The 18,894-nt window shown below is 42.3% G+C and overlaps 1 protein-coding gene across 6 annotated transcripts in view; it reads left to right on the plus strand.

The window, feature by feature from the left end:
- Positions 1-18,894, plus strand: part of SH3RF2 (SH3 domain containing ring finger 2) — a 124,761-nt gene that overhangs the window by 32,659 nt on the left and 73,208 nt on the right. The gene's annotated exons all lie outside the window — the stretch shown is intronic.

Raw genomic sequence — 18,894 nt, forward strand, 5'->3', positions numbered from 1 at the left:
AAGTCATCTGTTCTCTTCATTTCTCCGTGGCTGAAAGATTTGTTCCCTGCCCTTTTGTTTAAGATGGCCATGTTGACCTGCCTCACTTGATCTAACATTTATGGCTGTCTAATTTCTTTTTTGGAGGTACGAGGAAGGGACACAGTATTTCTGATAAATGGAAATCTGGCATTTTTACCAATGGCAGTCTACTGAAATAGAAAATGAGACTCTTACGTAGGAAGAATATTAACAGGATGTAAAATTGCTACTGGCACTTCAAGATACATTAACAGGGTCAAAACTGGGATCAAAAAGAACCCAATAGGCGAGGCAGATGGCAAATACAATTCTGTTTCATTGAAAACAGGGCAGGAAGTTAAAATGCAATCCCTCAAAGAGCTTTCACAGGTAGTGTGATATTTGATAGCAGCAAGTAACTGATGGAAATTTTTATACAGATGCTGAAATTAGCTTTGCTAACACATATTCCTGTGGTGAGCACCACCCAGGCTTGACTCTTGCGAAGTTGCCCACGGAGATGAAGTGAAGAGGGCTAACTGATATCATTTTCTGAGGACAGTAGGGTTTTTCAGGAACCACTGCATTCCACCCCAACCCCCACTCATGTCAATTCAAAAGAGTTTGTAGCGGGGAAAAACCCTGAGGGAGTTATCTTTAGATGTCACTTGTGACAGTCTCCCTAATTTGGTAGTAAAACTAAGACATATTGAGTCATGAGAATTTTCTCATTTCTCAGGAAAGCACATTCTTCAACTCTTCTCCAGACTACTCCTGACTGTGGCCTGGGGAAGGGGAGAGAGCCACCAAGAGAGAACACTGCAGAAGTGGATGCCATTGTGCTCAGTATTCCAGCTGCAGAGAGGGAACTATTTCAGGATTCTCTGGAATGAAAGGATTCCAATATCTCAAACACAGGAAATACTCATTGTGATGGTGGTTACAATAATTTTTTAAAAAAATTTTTAATGCTTTTTATTTATTTCTGACAGAGAGAGAGACAGCGTGAGCAGGGGTGGGTCAGAGAGAGAGGGAGACACAGAATCTGAAACAGGCTCCAGGCTCTGAGCTGTCAGCACAGAGCCGGACGTGGGGCTTGAACCCACGAACCGTGAGATCATGACTTGAGCCGAAGTCGAATGCTTAACCCACTGAGCCACCCAAGCACCCCGGTTACAATAATTTTTGTACCTAAAAAAAAAGTGGGCATCCACTTGGGGGCATGTACTGTAACCACAGTGGTTTCGTCATTTTAAGTGAAGTTGCTGACTGAGGCTGTCAATTCAGTAAAAAAGACAAGTTGGCCAAGGCAGAGGCGTTAATCTTGTGTCAATTTTTATTGATACTATTTAGACCAATGTACCCGACGACATTTCCTTTACATCAACACAGTTTATCAGCTGTGTGTATGAGGAACTTTTTAGTTGTCATTTGCAAAATTCCTTGCCAAACTAACTTTAAAAAAAAAGGGAGAGGTTGACCAGAGGATTGATGGTTTCATGGAGATGTGACAAGTGGATCTTAGGCATGGTGAGATCAGAAGTTCACAGTCATCTGAATTCTGTACCTCTCTGGCTCTCACCTCTGTCTACTGCAGCTTTTTTCATTCTCAGGTAAGTTCTTTCCTGGAGAAAGATACTGACAGCCAAAGACTACGTCATTCTTAAAGCTCTTAATCTTAGAGACATTGAGGGTGTCTTCTTCCATAATAGCCCTACCAAGGAGACTCCAATTAGCTCACCTTGGGTCCCAAGTGCTTCTCTGACAGCAAGTGAGGTGAGTAGGATAGAAGGAATACTCCGATTGGTCAGGGCCTAGGTCACATGGCCAACTCTGCAGCCAGAGGGCAGGGTAAGGTCAGCCCACCTGAACATCTCAGGGACTGAGCAGAATTACTAGAGTGTGAAGGAGAGGTAGTTCACAAGAGAAGAGAGTCTGTGAAGACAAATGTCTCAGTAAGAATACATTTAAATCCCGGGTACATTTTTAGGTTATTAACTTTTATGCACAGCAGTTAAAAGCAAAAAGGAACCAAAATTCAAAGTACCTCACCAATACCTTATTATTTCCCTGAACCCTCTCACTTTCCATCCAGGCGCTTCACCACTGCACAAATCAATCTATCAAAATCCTGTTCAAACTTTCTAAGTTTGAATTTATCTATCTATCTAAATCCTGTTCCAATGTTGCCTCTGGCGAAAATCTTCTCAGTTGGTCCCCATGAGATTCTGTCTCCCTCCTCAGTTCCTGTATCAACTGGCACTACCTTGCCCTGCCTTCATATGTATTACATACGCATGTTTTTTGCCTTATGCCCTCTGCCCCTTGCACTCAGAGAAAACTTTTTTTATTTTCAAGAAAGAGAAAGGGTGCGAGTGGAGCAGAGAAAGAGAGAGAGTCCCAGGAAGGGCAGAGGGGGAGGGGGAGAGAGAGAAAAGAGCGGCTCGCTGGAAGCGGGCTCATGCTTGCCTGGAGTGGGGCTCAAACTCACAAACCATGAAAACGTGACCTGAGCCGAAGTCAGATGCTTAGTGACTGAGCCACCCAGGCATCCCAGAAAATACTTCAAAAAGAAACAGAAATAAGGGAGCAAGAGAAGGAGGGAAAAAAGAAACTGAGTATTTCTTGTCTGTTTCTCCTCTCGGACTCAGTTCTTAGTGGGGCAATCACTCTGCACTGTTCAACTCTTTTTTTATGGCTTGCACAAAATAAATACTGAGTACATGGATGGATGGATGAATGAATGGATGAGTGGATGGATTGGATGGAAGGATAGACAGACGGAGGGATGGAGGGATGGATGGTTGGATGGATGGATAAACAAGACTTGTAGAGTTAATTATAGGCTGTAATAAGCTTTCCCACTGTACCAATAAGACAGAGTTCCAAAGAATGAAGGGATTAAGATCAGCTGAGTGAGCAACCAAAAATTTTATAGTACCAAGTGTCGTAACCACACTTACACAAATAGGACATAATACATTTAAATTATTGCAAAAGAGAATTTGTTTTAACATAATGAAAAGCTACCTTCATGTCAGGCTGATTAAATACCAGAACTCCTCCTACCATCACTTGTAATTACTTTCCAAGTCTACTGACAAGGCGCTGGATTAAATATCATCAGGCGACCTATAACCATGTCCCTCACCACCAGCTCTTTCATTCCTTGGAGTTCCCCCTAACTCTTTGGAGTTTTTATTGCAGTATCTCCATATCACCAGAACATACCCAAACTGCAGTTCTAGTTAAGTTCTGCTAACAGAAAAAGAAGTAAGCAGATTGTAGAGACTTGCCCTTGTCAGTTTTGACTGTGAATCCTTGAGTGATCCACCTCAGGGCTCCACAGAACCCTCATGAAAAATACTCCAGTAGAAAATCATATTTTTCATGCTGAGGCATAGGAGCACATGTACCCCAATGTTCATAGCAGCACTCTCCACAATAGCTAAAACATGGAAAGAGCCTAAGTGTCCATCAACAGATGAATGGATCAAGAAGATGTGGTTTATCTATACCATGGAATACTCCATGGCAATGAGAAACAATGAAGTCTGGCCATGTGTAGCAACATGGATGGACCTTGAGGGTGTTATGCTGAGCGAAATAAGTCAGGCAGAGAAGGACAAATATCATATGTTTGCACGTATAGGAGGATTAGGAGGAACTTGACGGAGGAACAAGGGGGAGAAGAAGGGCGGAAATGGTGGGGGAAAGGGAGAGAGGCAAACCATGAGAGACTCTTGAATGCTGACAAAAACTGAGGACTGATGGATGTGGGGGGGAGGGGGGATGGGCATGGAGGAGGGCACTTGTGGGGATGAGCACTGGGTGTTATGTGGAAACTAATTTGACAATAAACTATTAAAAAAAATAAAAAATTAAAAAAAAAGAAAAAGAAAAAAAAAGAAAATCATATTTTTCATAGGTTCTGAGAACAATTAAACGAAGTAGCAAACTCAGTTTTGAGGATTTGTTATTTCTGACACAGCTGTTCAGAAAGCAAAAATCAGAAGACCTTATTTCAGCCATTTGCAGTTTTTCCATTTTTCTCCTAGAAATGGCACTGCCCTGTTGTGTTGGTGGTGTTTCTGCTCAGGCTCTATCTGATTCTGTAAGCAGCCATCAAATGAAGATTGATGTGAGTTCACTTGTTTATCTGGGGCTGTATTAGCCCCACAGTCAACAATCAGTTCACACACTGTGTTACAAATCACTGTAAAGCTGTTTGGAGCAATCATCATTTTACTATCTAGAGCCATCATCATTTTGCACAAGGCCGATGGCAGTCTTCTGTTAAACTAAGACAAGAAAAAGAAAGTTGAAGTTCAGCTGTAGTCATTTCAAACAACACTGCCGTTTGCACAGACAGCAGCAGACTGTGCATTGTGGGGTTTTCAAAGCTGAGAAGAACTAATACAGTCAGTGTTTACATGAACTACTCTAAGTGTCATTCATCCTTTCAACAAATATTTATTTATCAGCCACCACCATATGGCAGACAGATTGCCAGGCTGGGGGCATTGAGGAGGAGGAGATACAGTGGAGAAAAGTATAGATGCAGTTAGTTACCTCTGTGACAGCATGCAGTCTAGTGTTAGGTCGTGAAACACACAAATAAATACATTATTTTTAAGGTGCGATTTAAGGTGTAATTGGTCATAACAAATAAAAGTCTTGAAAGCTGTGGCCGACTCTCCAGGAGGGATATTTGGACAGTATTTGAGGAGGAACACATAATTGAAATGAGGATCAGGGGGCGCCTGGGTGGCTTAGTCGGTTAAGCGTCCGACTTTCGCTTAGGTCATGATCTCGCGGTTCGTGGGTTCGGGCCCCGCGTCGGGCTCTGTGCTGACAGCCAGCTCAGAGCCTGGAGCCTGTTTCAGTCTGTGACTCCCTCTCTCTCTGACCCTCCCCTGCTCATGCTGTCTCTCTCTCTCCTAGAAATAAATAAAACATTAAAAAAAAAAAAATGAAATGAGGATCAGCAACCAAAAACGGTACTTCCGGAGGAAGTAAAAGCTGAGTAGGGATGAGCCAATTGAAGAGGTAGGCAGCGGTACTTGAAACAAAGGGAACGGCTTGCGCATCTGATGAAGGGACAACGAACTGTTAGAGGACAGGACCCAAGCCTTGTAAAGAAGGGGAAAGGGGTCACAGCGGAGGGAAGACAGCGGTAGGGACCCAATCAGAATTTTTTTTTTTTTTTACAAATAGTTTATTGTCAAATCAGTTTCCACATAACACCCAGTGCTCATCCCCACAAGGATGACGGGAAGCCACTGACATTTTAGATAAGAACAGTATGATCCAGTTTACATTTTCTTGAGATCTTTCTGGCTGTCTTGGTGAGAAGGACTAGCTGAGGGCAAAGTGGAAACAGGGAGAGCTATTAGGAGAACGTGGCATAGGGAGATAGTGGTGGCAGTGGAGACAGAGAGCAGTGACATATGAGAGATCTGTTTGGGAGACTTGGTCCCCTCCACTGTAAAGTGGAACCAATAAGCCCTATCATGAGGCTGTGAGAATCAAAGAAGACAATGTATGTGATGAGTTTATAACAATGCTTGACACATTGTGAGTGCTCAGTAAATGTTAACTATCGTCATTATTTTCAGACCGATGGGAATGCTTCGAATAAAAATTCTCTTCTCTGTTAAGAACCCCCTGGACAGGGATTCTAGTTCACAAGAATTAAAATACACATTCTATGTCCAGCACCATACCAAACACTGGGAGGAACCCAAGAAAGATGAGATAGGGTTCCGGCACTAAGAACAATCCAAATTTTATAGGTGGGAATGATGGGGTATAAGACAGAAACTCATGACACTAACAAGAATAATTGTAAGTGGACCCTTCAAGGCAATAACAACTGTTTACCTTTTGCACTTTAGGTTAAAACCTACCAATAGGAACAACGATAATGAAATAGAAGTCCAAATATAAGTTGAATGCTGTTTAAGGTTCCCATTTAGGCAACTGCTTCAAAGCAAGAGTTCTGTTGGAGAAAAGGCTCTATTTAAGTAAACTCTAAATAGATATCAGTTGACTCTCCTAATTTGCCCTTTTAGGACTCCCGCCCAAGGTAGTCAGTGACCAGTGCCTGGCCACTGAAAACCATCTGCTAGCTCTGTCAGTGGAACAAGGTGCCTCAGGAAAAAGTCATTTAGCAAAAGTGCCAAAAATGAAGGAATAATTATTTTCATGCATGCCAAGTGTCAGACCCCATAGGTAGGCAGTGTTCCTCTGCTTTGTGGGGGAAGAAGCTGAGGTTTACTGAGTTCAAGGAATGTTCCTGTGATTACAGAGACTGAAAGTGGCAGAGCAGGGATTTGAACCCAGGTCTGTCTAATGCCAGGGTACAGTCTTGACCACTCTGTAGGATTCTCTACAGACTACTTTGTGGTGCTCTCTTGCTCTTTTGTAGTCAATAATGTGCTCTCTCTCTCTCTCTCTCTCTCATAGTCAACAATGAGGACACTTAGGATCTGGATTCATGGTGAATTATTTCCCTAGAAATGGACTTCTCAACTTTGATCTCAGGGGATCCATGAATTCTTGACATTTGACAAAAAAACCATATGGATGTGTGCCTCTGTGCTATTTCCTGGGGCAAGAGTCCATATGTAACCTTCATCAGATTGTTGAAAAGTTCATGACACTCCAAAATGTTAAAATTTGGCCTCATCTATCAAAATTTAAGATGTATGTACTCATTAATTTAATAACTTCACTTATGAAATACTAGCAAAATGCCTAACAATATTTGTGCACACATTCTCAAATACTGCATTGTTTTTTATAAAAGAAAACACTGGAAACAACCCTAAATCCCATAAGTAGAGACTTAATTAAACAGTGATAGAGATATTATAGCCATTTTTAAAAACAAGGTAGCTCTACATATACTAATAAAACATGTCCATAAACTACAACTAAATGAGAAAAGCAAGTTGAAGAACATATCTATATGTGCTATATACATATTTTTGTTAAAAATTATGTTTCATATGTGTTTGTGCAGTATGCAGGTTTGTATATGCACAGCACTAAATCTGGAACATCATTTTCCAATATAAATATTATGTGAACTACTCATGTAATTTAAAAATTTTAGTAGCCACCTTAAATACGTCAAGAGAAGGGTGATATTAATCTTTTTTTATTAATTTTTTTAATGTTTTTATTTATTTCTAGGAGAGAGAGAGAGAGAGAGACAGCGTGAGCAGGGGAGGGTCAGAGAGAGATGGAATCACAGACTCTGAAACAGGCTCCAGGCTCTGAGCTGGCAGTCAGCACAGAGCCCGACGTGGGGCTCGAACCCACGAACCGCGAGATCATGACCCAAGTGAAAGTCGGACGCTTAACCAACTAAGCCACCCAGGCACCCCGTGGGGTGATATTAATCTTAAAAATATTTTTTATTTCATCCAGTATATCAAAATATTATCATTTGACCATGTAATCAATATAAAAATTATTGAGATAATTTACATTTTTCCCTAAATTTTTTAATCCAGTGTGTATTTTTCACTTATAGCACATTATAAATTAGCCACATTTTAAGCATTTTATAGTCACATGTGGCTAGTGGCTTCCATATTATATAGGGAAAACCTAGAAGCTTATCTATCAGACTGTAGATGGAAGTAATCTTGATCAGGAAGTAGGCCTGAGGAGAGAGCAAAAAGGGAAGCTGTATTTTCTTTACACATTTTATAGTGCCTAGATCTCTTTATAAAGAAGAAAAATTTCTCTTTTACATATTATTTTAAGTAACTGTCAGGAGCAACATATAGGTACCTGAATTTGCTTCTCAGGTCTAACCAGATAACCCACCCAGGCTAATGATATGGAGGGTATGTAAATATATATACATCTATACCTATACCTACACACCTGCGTACACATATATATACACATATGTATATATCCGAGAAAATAAATCAAGCTGTCAAGTGTTTATTAAAAATTTAGTATGAAAAGAATCACACTGAGAGCTAGACCCCATGGAGGTTATGAAGAAGCAGAATGCAGAATTCCTGCCTTTTAATTTAGAATTTTGATGGAAGAAAGGCCTATTTATGGAAAAATTAGAGAAAAAAATCAAGGCTGAATGTAACCATCAAGTAGGTCTGACAGTGCAATGGGAATCCAGAGAAAGGGGATTTGGTGGGAGGAAAGGAAGATAGGGAGGAGAGAAACAAAAGATATTCACTGTGGGCATCTTGGGGCAGGCTGATTCCAGGTTCCCCTGTGTCACTGAGTGGTGATGGAAAAGGCACAAGGGGTAGATTCCAACACTTCCTGACTCTCTACCTGTGGATGGAGCAGCTACAGAAGTGAGAGGGCAGGTGAGAGTTAAGGGGATCCAAGTCATAAAGTGTACCAAGTATATCAGGCTGGGGGTGGTCAGTACACAGTCTGACATTGGTGTGTAGTTCCTAGGATTCTGAATTACCTAGGTTACACGGTGGCATTGCGCCTCATGAGCATATACACTATCTTATTCTCTCCCCATCCCTTTAATCTGAACACTTTCCACTTTACCAAGAAAGAAGAGATTCTGGTGCAAAAGAAATCTACTCATATTGCCAAATAATAATAATAATGGCTAATTGTAACCTAGCCCTTACTCACCTTGGCTTTATATACATTAACTCATTTAATCCTGATAGAAATCTTTGGCAGATGTACCATCATTATACCATTTTAGATTTTAGGAAACTTAGACTCGATAACACTACGTGGCTTGGTTGCCCAAATTCCTGCTGCCAGCAAGAGTTGGAGGTGGTATTTGGTAAAATCTGGACCCCAACTAGTACTCTTAACTGCTATATCTGCTTTCCTTTCCTATTGGGTATTGACTGGCCCCCATCTTACCCTAGTAAATTGAAAAGACAGGGTAAGAAAAATATTCTTTCAGTTTTCCCAACCCACTGGAAACCACATGAGTTCAGAGTTTTAAGAACTTTTTTTTAAAGAGGGAAATGTACTCTATAGACTTGGTGTATATCAGAAGATGTTCTAATAATTAATGAACACTCAATTTTGACTGACACAATTACAAATACAATTTTATCTCCATACTATTCTCAGAGCATTTGGGAAGAAAAAGGGGGTAGCAACCTCTTTATGTAACTTTGAGTCATTTTTGAGTCATAAGGAATATTAATGGGAACCTGGTTCCAAGGACTTCTAAACCTAAACAGTCTCTAGCCTAGAGGTTTCCTTTACATTGGGCTGGTTCTTCTTATGCTAGGGCTCTGTTTTCTCTTGTAAGAACTGAGAAATCCAGCCCTAAACAATCTATGAATATTACCTGCATGGCTGCGTCTGAACTTGACAGTTCTGCAAGAAGCCATATTTGTTCCATCTACAAACTGAGCCCTTGGGCTTGGAAACTTTTCCTACCTGCCAAAAGCTGATGAGCAGGCTTTATTGGTTTGTAAGTAAATGAAGCAACAAGCCAATAAGCAATAGTCTGCCTCTCTCCTTCACCCTGGATCCCAGCACCGGAAGGTGACTGCATAGTCACAGGAGACAGCTGAGGGAAGAGGAAAAAGGACGAGCACACGCAGTTCTCACATATGTCATTTCACCTTCACAGTGAGTGTACGAGGTGGGGGTTATTATTTCCACTTTACTAGTGTAGAGAGTGGAGCTTGAGAGACATAGGTTATTTTCCCAAAGTCTCCTAGCTGGCAAATGTCCCCAGAACCTGTGTTTATTCCTCAATACTGTGCTGTTTTCTAGGACAAGGGAGGCCAAGCAGGAATAGAAAGCATCCAGGCCAAAGTCAGAGTGAAGGAAGCTCAGTTGTTCTGAGTCCACAAGGCCTGCTGTGGCCAGCTCTGTGCAAGATGCTATGGTGGGTTCCGGGAAGAAAATTGCATGGTCCTAGCTGACCCCAGCGTTGATAAACAAGACTGCCAACTCTGGAATGGCCAGACTAAGATCAGTACTGAAGGTTAGGACTTAAGATGAAACATGAGGCTTAAAATAGTCCAGAAGTAATAATAATAATGATAATGGCTAACAATCTTGAGCATAAGCTCTGAGCATTATATATGGACCAACTCATCTAGTCCCACAAAAAACTGTATGAGGTTGATGTCATTATCATTCTCATTTTACTTTTTTGTTCTTGAGAAAGAGAGCATAAGCCATGGAGGGGCAGAGAGAGGGGCATAGAGGATTCAAAGTGAGCTCTGCTCTGACAGCAGCGAGCTCAATGTCAGGCTCGAACTCAGGAACCAGGAGATCATGACCTGAGCTGAAGTCAGACACTCAACTGACTGAACCACTGAGGTGCCCCTATCATCCTCATTTTATTTTATTTTATTTTTTTAATTTATTTCTAGGAGAGAGAGAGAGAGAGAGACAGCATGAGCAGGGGAGGGTCAGAGAGAGAGGGAGTCACAGACTCTGAAACAGGCTCCAGGCTCTGAGCTGGCAGCCAGCACAGAGCCCGACGCGGGGCTCAAACCCACAAACCGCGAGATCATGACCTAAGCGAAAGTCGGACGCTTAACCGACTAAGCCACCCAGCCGCCCCTATCATCCTCATTTTAAAGAGAGGGCATGAGGCCAAGGTCACCCAACTAGAAGTGGAAAAATTCTGTCTTTACAGAATACATTTCTTTGATTTAGAACCAAACAGATTTTGTTCAAACCTTACTGTACCACTAGTTACCTGATGACTCTGAGAATGTTATTTAACTTATCTTGCCTCAATTCATCTGCAAAAAATAAAAAATAGGTGGTGCCAACTCTTGACTTTGGCTCAGGTCATGATCTCACGGGTCAAGAGTTCAAGGCCCACACTGGGCCCTGCACTGACAGTGGGGGGCTTGCTCAGGATTCTGTCTCTTTTCTCTACCCCTTCCCTACTTGTTCATTTTCTCAATCTCTCTCTCTCTCTCTCTCTGTCAAAAATAAACTTCAAAAAGAGGAAGGGAGGGAGGATGGGAGGGAGGAAAAGAAAGAAAGAAGAAAAGAAAAAAAGAATGGTCATGTTCTTAATTATATATAGTAGGTTGAAAGGACAAAGTATATTTCTGTATCCCATCAGAATAGCAAAGGCTGTTTCTACTCTTCAGGATATATTGATTTGCTGCCTCCTAAAGGAGTGAGTCCAGAAGCAAAGGCATTAGAAGGATGTGGACCCCACCCCCACCCCACCTCATACCACCACCACCAATACCCACCATGACACTTGGTCTGCTCCCTGTAGATTAGGTTCTGGAGTGCCAGCCACATGGCAATCACTAGGCACAGAGCCAAGGAGGAGCAATGGACTGGACACGAAGTCCTCTCCCAACCTGAGCACTGCCTCAAGGGCTGTGTGTCACAGGAAGCACAAGTATCTGCTGAGCCACATCACTCCAGAGGTAGGCATCTCCTCTGCAATTGCTCCTACATTCTTTGCACCTTTGCATCTTTTCAGGATATTACAGCATATATTATCTTTACAACTAATGGTATAGCATCATGGAAGTTACTTGGTCTATTGGTAGAGGGATGTTGAGGCCAAACTGAGTTTGGGCTGGTAATGTGTATTAGTCTAGGCCTAGTTTGAACTACCAGGGGGTGGGACTTTGTCCTGTTTGCTGCTTTATTCATTCTGCCAGGCACACAGTTGGGCATGTAGGGCACAAAAAAGAACCAAGTATGAGCCCTATCCTTAAGGGTTTCATGGTCTGCTGGAGTGAGACAGATCTGTAAATATGCAACTAAAATACAATGTAATGAGCGCTGTGATTCGAGAAGTACAAGGCCTCATGGAGAGACACCTGATTTTGTGCTTAGGAGTCAAGAAAGGCCTTCTGGAGGGAATGACCTCTCAACTTGGACTTGAAAGATGGGTAAGAGCAGAGGGCCAGCAGGTGCAAAAATTCTGAGAGAACTCACAACATCAGAGGAAGAAAGAACAATGAAGCTGAAGAAGTTGAAGTTGGCCTTTAAGCCATATTAAGGAGTGACGACTCTATCTCAGGGGGAATGAGGAGAGTGCTAAAGATTTCTGATCAAAAAAGGGGATATAACCATTTAGGAATTGGACATTTTTCAATATTATCTTCTACACCATCCAAGCAGTGGATCTAAAAGCAATTGAGATGCAAAATATATGCATCGTTATAAGAAAGGTGAGAAGTTGCTGAAATCTCTATAGGCCCATACAGGAGGAAAGAGATGCCACTTTTATTATGCCATAAAAATAACTCGGCTTCTCTAGGTCTTTCTGCAAGGATACTTGAGCCCATTCAACCCAACTCAGTTCGTTCTTTGTTTTTTGTTTGCTTGTTTCTTGTTTTTGACCTTAAGAGAAAATTATATTCTCCCAAATATTTCAGCAAGGGATATACAGTGTGGTTCTACCACATTTTCTACTTGAGACATATATGTAGCAATTATGAAAGTTGTGAAGTAGTGAAGGTACTATGCCAGTTATCTTTATGCATTTTATAATTTCATCTTCCTCCGAACCCTGTGTGGTAGGTGTTACTATTATCCCTATTTTACAAAAAAGAAAACTAGGGTTCAGAGAAGCGAGTTTCTCAAGTTCACACAGTGTAAAAAGTAAAGCCAGAATTCACACTCATTTCTATTAGATTTCACAGCCTCAGCTTGTAACTATTATGCTGTACTTAAGAGAGAAGGCGAGTAGAGATTAAAAGAAGATAAAAGAGAGAATGGAGAAATAAGAGAGAACAGAGTTTCCAAACAAATGTAAATTTGTTCCTAAAAGAGTTGGCAATCAATAAGGAAACCTGTAGGTCTACAATACTGGCTTGGTTTCAGCAGGAAGCAGCCAATTAGAAAAACATTCCCTTGAGCTGAAGCCAATGGACCTATAGATTGAGTCTCATGCTTTTACACCCTTTGCTGACCCACCTGAGTTTTTCAGAATCTAGAACTAAACACTACAGCCAAGCTGTACCCAGGACATTGGAGATGCCCGGCTTATCGTTACCCGTATTCTGCCAAATTTCTGCAGGAGCACATCTGGGTCTGGGTGGCTGAGTGGGGCCTGGGCTTGTTTTTCACGGCTCATTTGCAATGTCTCGTTCTATTCCTGGACACTCCGTCCTTCCCAACTGACACTGGAGCTCAGTTTCCCAATAGCCGCTTTGACTAGATAGCTCCAAAAGTGCTGCTCAGTGTCAAGCCCTTGGAAACTAGCATTTTCTAACACTTGCTCTAAGAAGAATGGCTGAACATGGTCCATCCCTGATGCACCTCTTAATATCTTAAAGGGGCAGCAGGTGCAGGCCTGACAGGAACCCTCCTCATTCGACACAAGGTGACTCACTGCAGTGGAATGCAAAGGAAGGGCTTAGAAACTGGAGGTGTCTTGCACCAATTCAGAGCAGGCAGGTTGGTTTATCCCAACCCCCATCCTAGCTGCCTGAAGCTGTGTGACTTGACAAAGAAAGCCCTTCAGCTGGTTCCCACCTGCCCAGAGCAAGATGAGTAAAACCATTGATCTCGAGGTTCCCGGTCAACCCTGCCAAAGTCCAATCAAGCCATAAACTTACGTTAAATTCAAACCTTATGCAGAGCCCTGGGTCCTTGGTGCAGAGTCAGAGGAAACCGAGGATATCGTTCTCATACCTAGAGCAGCACGTGGCCCTGCCATTTGCAATCTGTGGGCCGTACATCAATCCCTGCTCTGTGCCTCACACCCCTTATCTGAAGGTGGGGATAATAAAAAGACCAACTTCACAGACTGTTGTGAGGCTTACGGGAGCTACTGCATTAGAACACAGGATGAGTTGACCAATAAATGTAATATATAAGAGGCCCTCAATAAGGAATGAATGGTGTTGGCTTTTGTAAATGTTCAACATCTGCAACAAACGGCATACATAAATACCTAACTGTGCAGCTCTAGTGAGACAGTAACAGGTCACACACACACATGCACACACACCAGTAAAGAACGTTCCTTTGCACTTGGTGGATTTTTCGTAAATATTTGTGGAACATTAATTGACCTGGAATATTAGGCAACTACAATGTAGAAGGCACTCATGTAATGCCACATGGAAAGGGATCATTAATAAATGCAGGATGCTGCAGAGGAAGGAGGCCAGTTTTATCCTCAGACTCCACCACTTACTTATCAGCTGCGTGGCCTGCAGCAGCTTACTTCTCTCTGAATCTCAAATTTCTTCGCCTGTAAAATAACAGTAACGCCTGCCTCCTAGGCTGGTTGTGAGGACTGAATGAGATATTCAATCTACATATATTTTAGCCCAGTTCCTGACCCACAGCAAACACTTAATAAATAAATGGTGGCTCTCCTTACGGGGTTAAGGAGGGAAAACAAAAAGGGATTTTCTGAAATGCACTTGCCTAAAGACCAAAATCACAAAATGCTTGGAAATGACCTTGCATTCCCCAAGTTGGGAGAAAGAAGGCCTCATTCATGTCCCTGAATGGGAATTTAAATAGTCATGCTCTAACTGGAAAAGTCAAGGAGAAATAGAAGATATTAGTCATTGACTGATAGAATATCTGAGCTGGATAGAATCGTAGACCAAGTTAGCCAGAAGTGATATAGCCACTGTCAGCCAGTTAGCCAAAGCAGGCCTAGAACATGAAACAGAATGTCACATGCCCAAGCCATCTACTTTACAGCCAGGCCCTCTAGTCAGTTCTCCCCATAGTTCTCCAAGGTAAAGGCTATTTGAAACCATCTAGAACTGACCCACTGTATGATTCTGGGCAAGTTCTGTCAGCTCAATTAGTGCTTTATAACCAAGCATGTTGGAACAGAAAGTCCCTCTCAGGCTTGCTCACCCACTCACCACTTGCCTGAGTCTGGCTCCTACCCCTCTTTGTCTATACACACACTAGGCAAAGTAAGAACTTGTTAGAGTGAAATACATTCATGTGATAACACCTGCAAGTGACCTAGGCCAACCCACACCCTCATCTCATTTACACATGAGAGAAATGAGGTTTGGTAAAGGTTGGCCCGGGCAATTAGAGTCAAGGGATGGGTGAGCTTGGGTCAGAACTCAAGTCTGATTGCCAGCCTGGGGCTCTTTTTTTTAGGTCAAACTGTCTCCTGCACATGCAGAAGAGAAAAGGCAGCTGATGGGTGCCCATCACCTGCGCTTTGCTGTGACCTGTACACTTAGTGTTTCTCCACAGCCTGAGAGGAAGGGAACTAACAACTATTGAACACCAACTATAAACAACTGATGCCTTGCTTGCATTAAATTCTCACTACACCCCTGCAATAATAATAGCTAGTATTTACTATTACTTACTATGTGCTGGGTGCTGTTCTAGGGACCTTACATGTATTTGCACAAGGTACCCAGTCAAGGACGTACAGTGGAGGCTGAATCCAGCATACACTTAAAAAGCTCTGAAATGGGACCACATCAGCCTTGTGGTAGGAGTGCCTCTTTGTGTGACTCATCTGCCCAGCGAGATGTCCTTTCCAAAGATACACAAAGGCACACAGGGATGTATGGTGGAGGTTTTGATGGCATCCTTACGTGGCTGCTCCTGTTACCATTCACTTGCCAATTTGTTGTAGCTAGACAGTGGTAGAGGCAGGATTTGAATCCGGGTATTCTGACTCTAATCCCATAAATGGCCTTCTTGAGAGCAGCTTGAGAAAAGTTCTGATATTACATATACCTTGAGGACAGAAATTCTGAACGCCTTATTCACTGATGTAGTCCTAGTATCCAGAACAGTGTCAGTGCACACAGGCACTCAGTAAATTTTGTTAACTAACTGACCCCCTCAATGGCTTGCTTAAAGTCACACGGATAGTAGGAGATAACAGTTGGGATTTGAATTCAAATCACTCTGACTTGAAAGCTCTTGTTCTGGAGTGCCTGGGTGGCTCAGTCGGCTGATTGTCCATCTTTAGCTCAGGTCATGATTTCATGGTTCATTTGTTTGAGCCCTGCTTCAGGTTCTGTGCTGACAGCTCAGAGCCTGGAGCCTTGAGCCTGCTTCAGATTCTGTGTCTCCCTCTCTCTTTGCCTCTTGCTTTGTCAAAAATAAATAAACATTTTTTTAAAAAGCTTTTGTTCTTTCCATAGTAACGTTCTGTCAGTGTTAGGCATTTGTCAAGTTTATTCATCTCTAATTAGTTGCTCAAAAGAATTTGGGGCTACAAAGATGAATAAGGTTTAAGTTCCTACTTTAAAAAAAAAATGGGATAGCAATTGTCTGCAAGAATTCATATTCCTGGAATCATATTCTCTTATTTGTTCACACAACACAAGTCCAAATGATAGAAGCCCATGGTACATTTTGAGCCAAGATTTCCTGTCCTGTCTGCCAAATCCAGGATTTTAAAAGTGACCCAACAACTTCCACTGGCCTCGTTTATTGACTTGTGCACACCATTGGCTGAGTGTATTCATAGAACAGTATTGCGGGGAGAATAAATCAAATCTGTGAAACCTTGGGATACCAGATCCCCATGCTAGCTTCTCTAGATTCCTTTGAAGTGATGGCCACAGGCCAGTTTTTATAAGGACCTCCATGCCTTCCTACTTTCTTCTCTGTCTAAAGCTTTACAAAAAGTGAGAAACTTAAGTTAGAAAAGTCGACTGGGAAAGTTGCTCTCCCTAAAGGCAGCAGTCATGTTCTGATGAGGAACATTAATTCAGGGTTTAACTCATTTTCCTTCCTGGTTTTGTTTTCTATAATATTTAGGGAGCAGGAGGTGGTTTGAAGAGAAGAGTGTTAAAAAAAAAAAATCTCCAAATTCATTCGTTGATTTCCACAGGACTGTGTGAGCAATCTCTTAATAATTCTACATCACTAGGAGAGAAGTTGTAACTAGTTCACTTCATGTAATTATAGGGCAGCTTTCTGCCAGGCTTTAAAGATAGACTTTGAAATGTTGCTTTTTTCATTTGCCTCCTGCTGTGTGTGGGGAGCGGCTCAGGCTCCTGGGACACAGGCCAGAGCTAAATGGGGGCCAATTGGAGAGGGAGGCACCAAGCTTTGGTTCCTGTTTTCCTGTGCTCACACTGCTGGGAACACAAATATCTTACCAAAACGGTCTCCTGTGGGAAGCTCAGGACCTAAATCCTCTCATCCCGAGATCAGAGAAGAATTGAGAAAGCCATGGTCCTCATAAGCTTATGGCAAGATGTACAGCAGAAAGCTTCAGATTTCATACTAGACAGTAGCTCTCCGAGGACGGTCCCTGATCAGCAGCATGAGGACTGCCTGGGAGCTGGTTAGAAGTGGAAGTTATTGAACCTGAGTCAACAAAAAGTCTAATTCTGGGGGCAGTCCCCAGCAATCTGTGTTGCAACAAGGCTCCCAGGTGAATCTGATGCGCCCTAAAATTTGAGAACCACTTCTAGGGACATGATGTTGAAGAGCATGATCCTACTCAGCTTTGTCCAGGTGAGGATCATAACTTTTAAATAGAGATTCATTCGAACAATGCATATCTAAACATTAAGACCTCTGGAGTCAAGCAGAGAATGATTTAGTTTCAGGTTCTTCCACTCACGAGCCATGGAGCCCTATACAAGTTATTTAACTGCTCTGAGCAGCAGTGTGCTGATAGCTGTTTAACAAACAGTTCTCTGTGGGAGATGTAGTGTTTTCCCTTTGCCGTGATGTGAATACTCCCATCTGGGCTAATTTCAGGCTACCAGCATGATGGTCAGCCAACTCACAAAATTCATGAAAATTGAACACTTAGCTCTACCCACGTGAGCTGCTGTCAGCCCACCACTGTCTCTAAGACTCAGTTTTCTTTGTCTGTCATAGGGATGATTATCATATTTGCCTCATAGGGTTATTGGAATATGGGAGTGAAAATATAATAATAGTGGACTTTTCTTGAGCACTTACATGTGCCAGGCACTGAATATGCACTATCTCATTGAATCCTCATAACCATAAAATTGCTGTTATTCCTAACATTTTATATATGGTTAAACAGCTGAAGTCCACATCCAAAGTGACATAGCCAGCAAGTGAGAGAGTCTCCATTTGATTCAAGAGCCTAATAGTGGGCGAGAAGAAGGGGGGAAATAGAGGGGGAGAGAGAGGGGGGCAAACCATGAGAGACTCTTGAATGCTAAGAACAAACTGAGGGCTGATGGGTATGGGGGAGAGGGAAGGGGGGTGATGGGCATGGAGGAGGGCACTTGTAGGGATGAGCACTGGGCTTTATATGGAAACCAACTTGACAATAAACTATTTATAAAAAAAAAAAGAGCCTAACAGTGAGAGATATGTGCATAGACTTCTTAGCACAGTGATCGGCACAGGGCATCACCCAGTAAGTGGTAGCTATTTGATAGAAATGAACTTCCTAAATGCCCCTGTACTTTTGGAAGGAAGGATCAAGAGTTCATGCTAAATATAACTTCTCAGTCACAGAAGCCACATTTTCTTCTAAGAGGAAGGGCCAGTGTCTTAGTCCATTTGATCCACTTTAACAAATACCACAGACTAGGTAGGTGACTTATAAATAAGAGAAATGGATTTCTCAGAGTCATGAATGCTGGGAAGTCCAAGATCAAGGCACCAGCAGGGTCAAGTTCTGGTTTGATACCTCTTCTTGGTTCAGAAACAGAGTCTTCTCACATGATGGAAAAGCTAGGCATCTCTGTGGAGTCTCTTTTATAAAAGTACTAATCCCATTTATAAAGGCTCTAGCCTTATGACCTAAGTACCTCCCTAAGGCCCCACCTCTTAAGAACATAATCTTTGGGGGGGTCAGGACTTGAACACGGGAATTTGGGGGACACACAACATTCAGACCATGTCAGGCAGTTGCCTAATGGGAGAACCAGCTGTTGATTATTCCTGAAACAAGATGAGCACCTATAGGTAACAGTCACAGAGAACACAGCAACTCAGACTCATCTTGCTAGA

This window comes from Crocuta crocuta, unplaced genomic scaffold (assembly GCF_008692635.1).
Source record: "Crocuta crocuta isolate KB4526 unplaced genomic scaffold, BGI_CrCroc_1.0 scaffold107, whole genome shotgun sequence".
Lineage (NCBI taxonomy): Eukaryota > Metazoa > Chordata > Mammalia > Carnivora > Hyaenidae > Crocuta > Crocuta crocuta.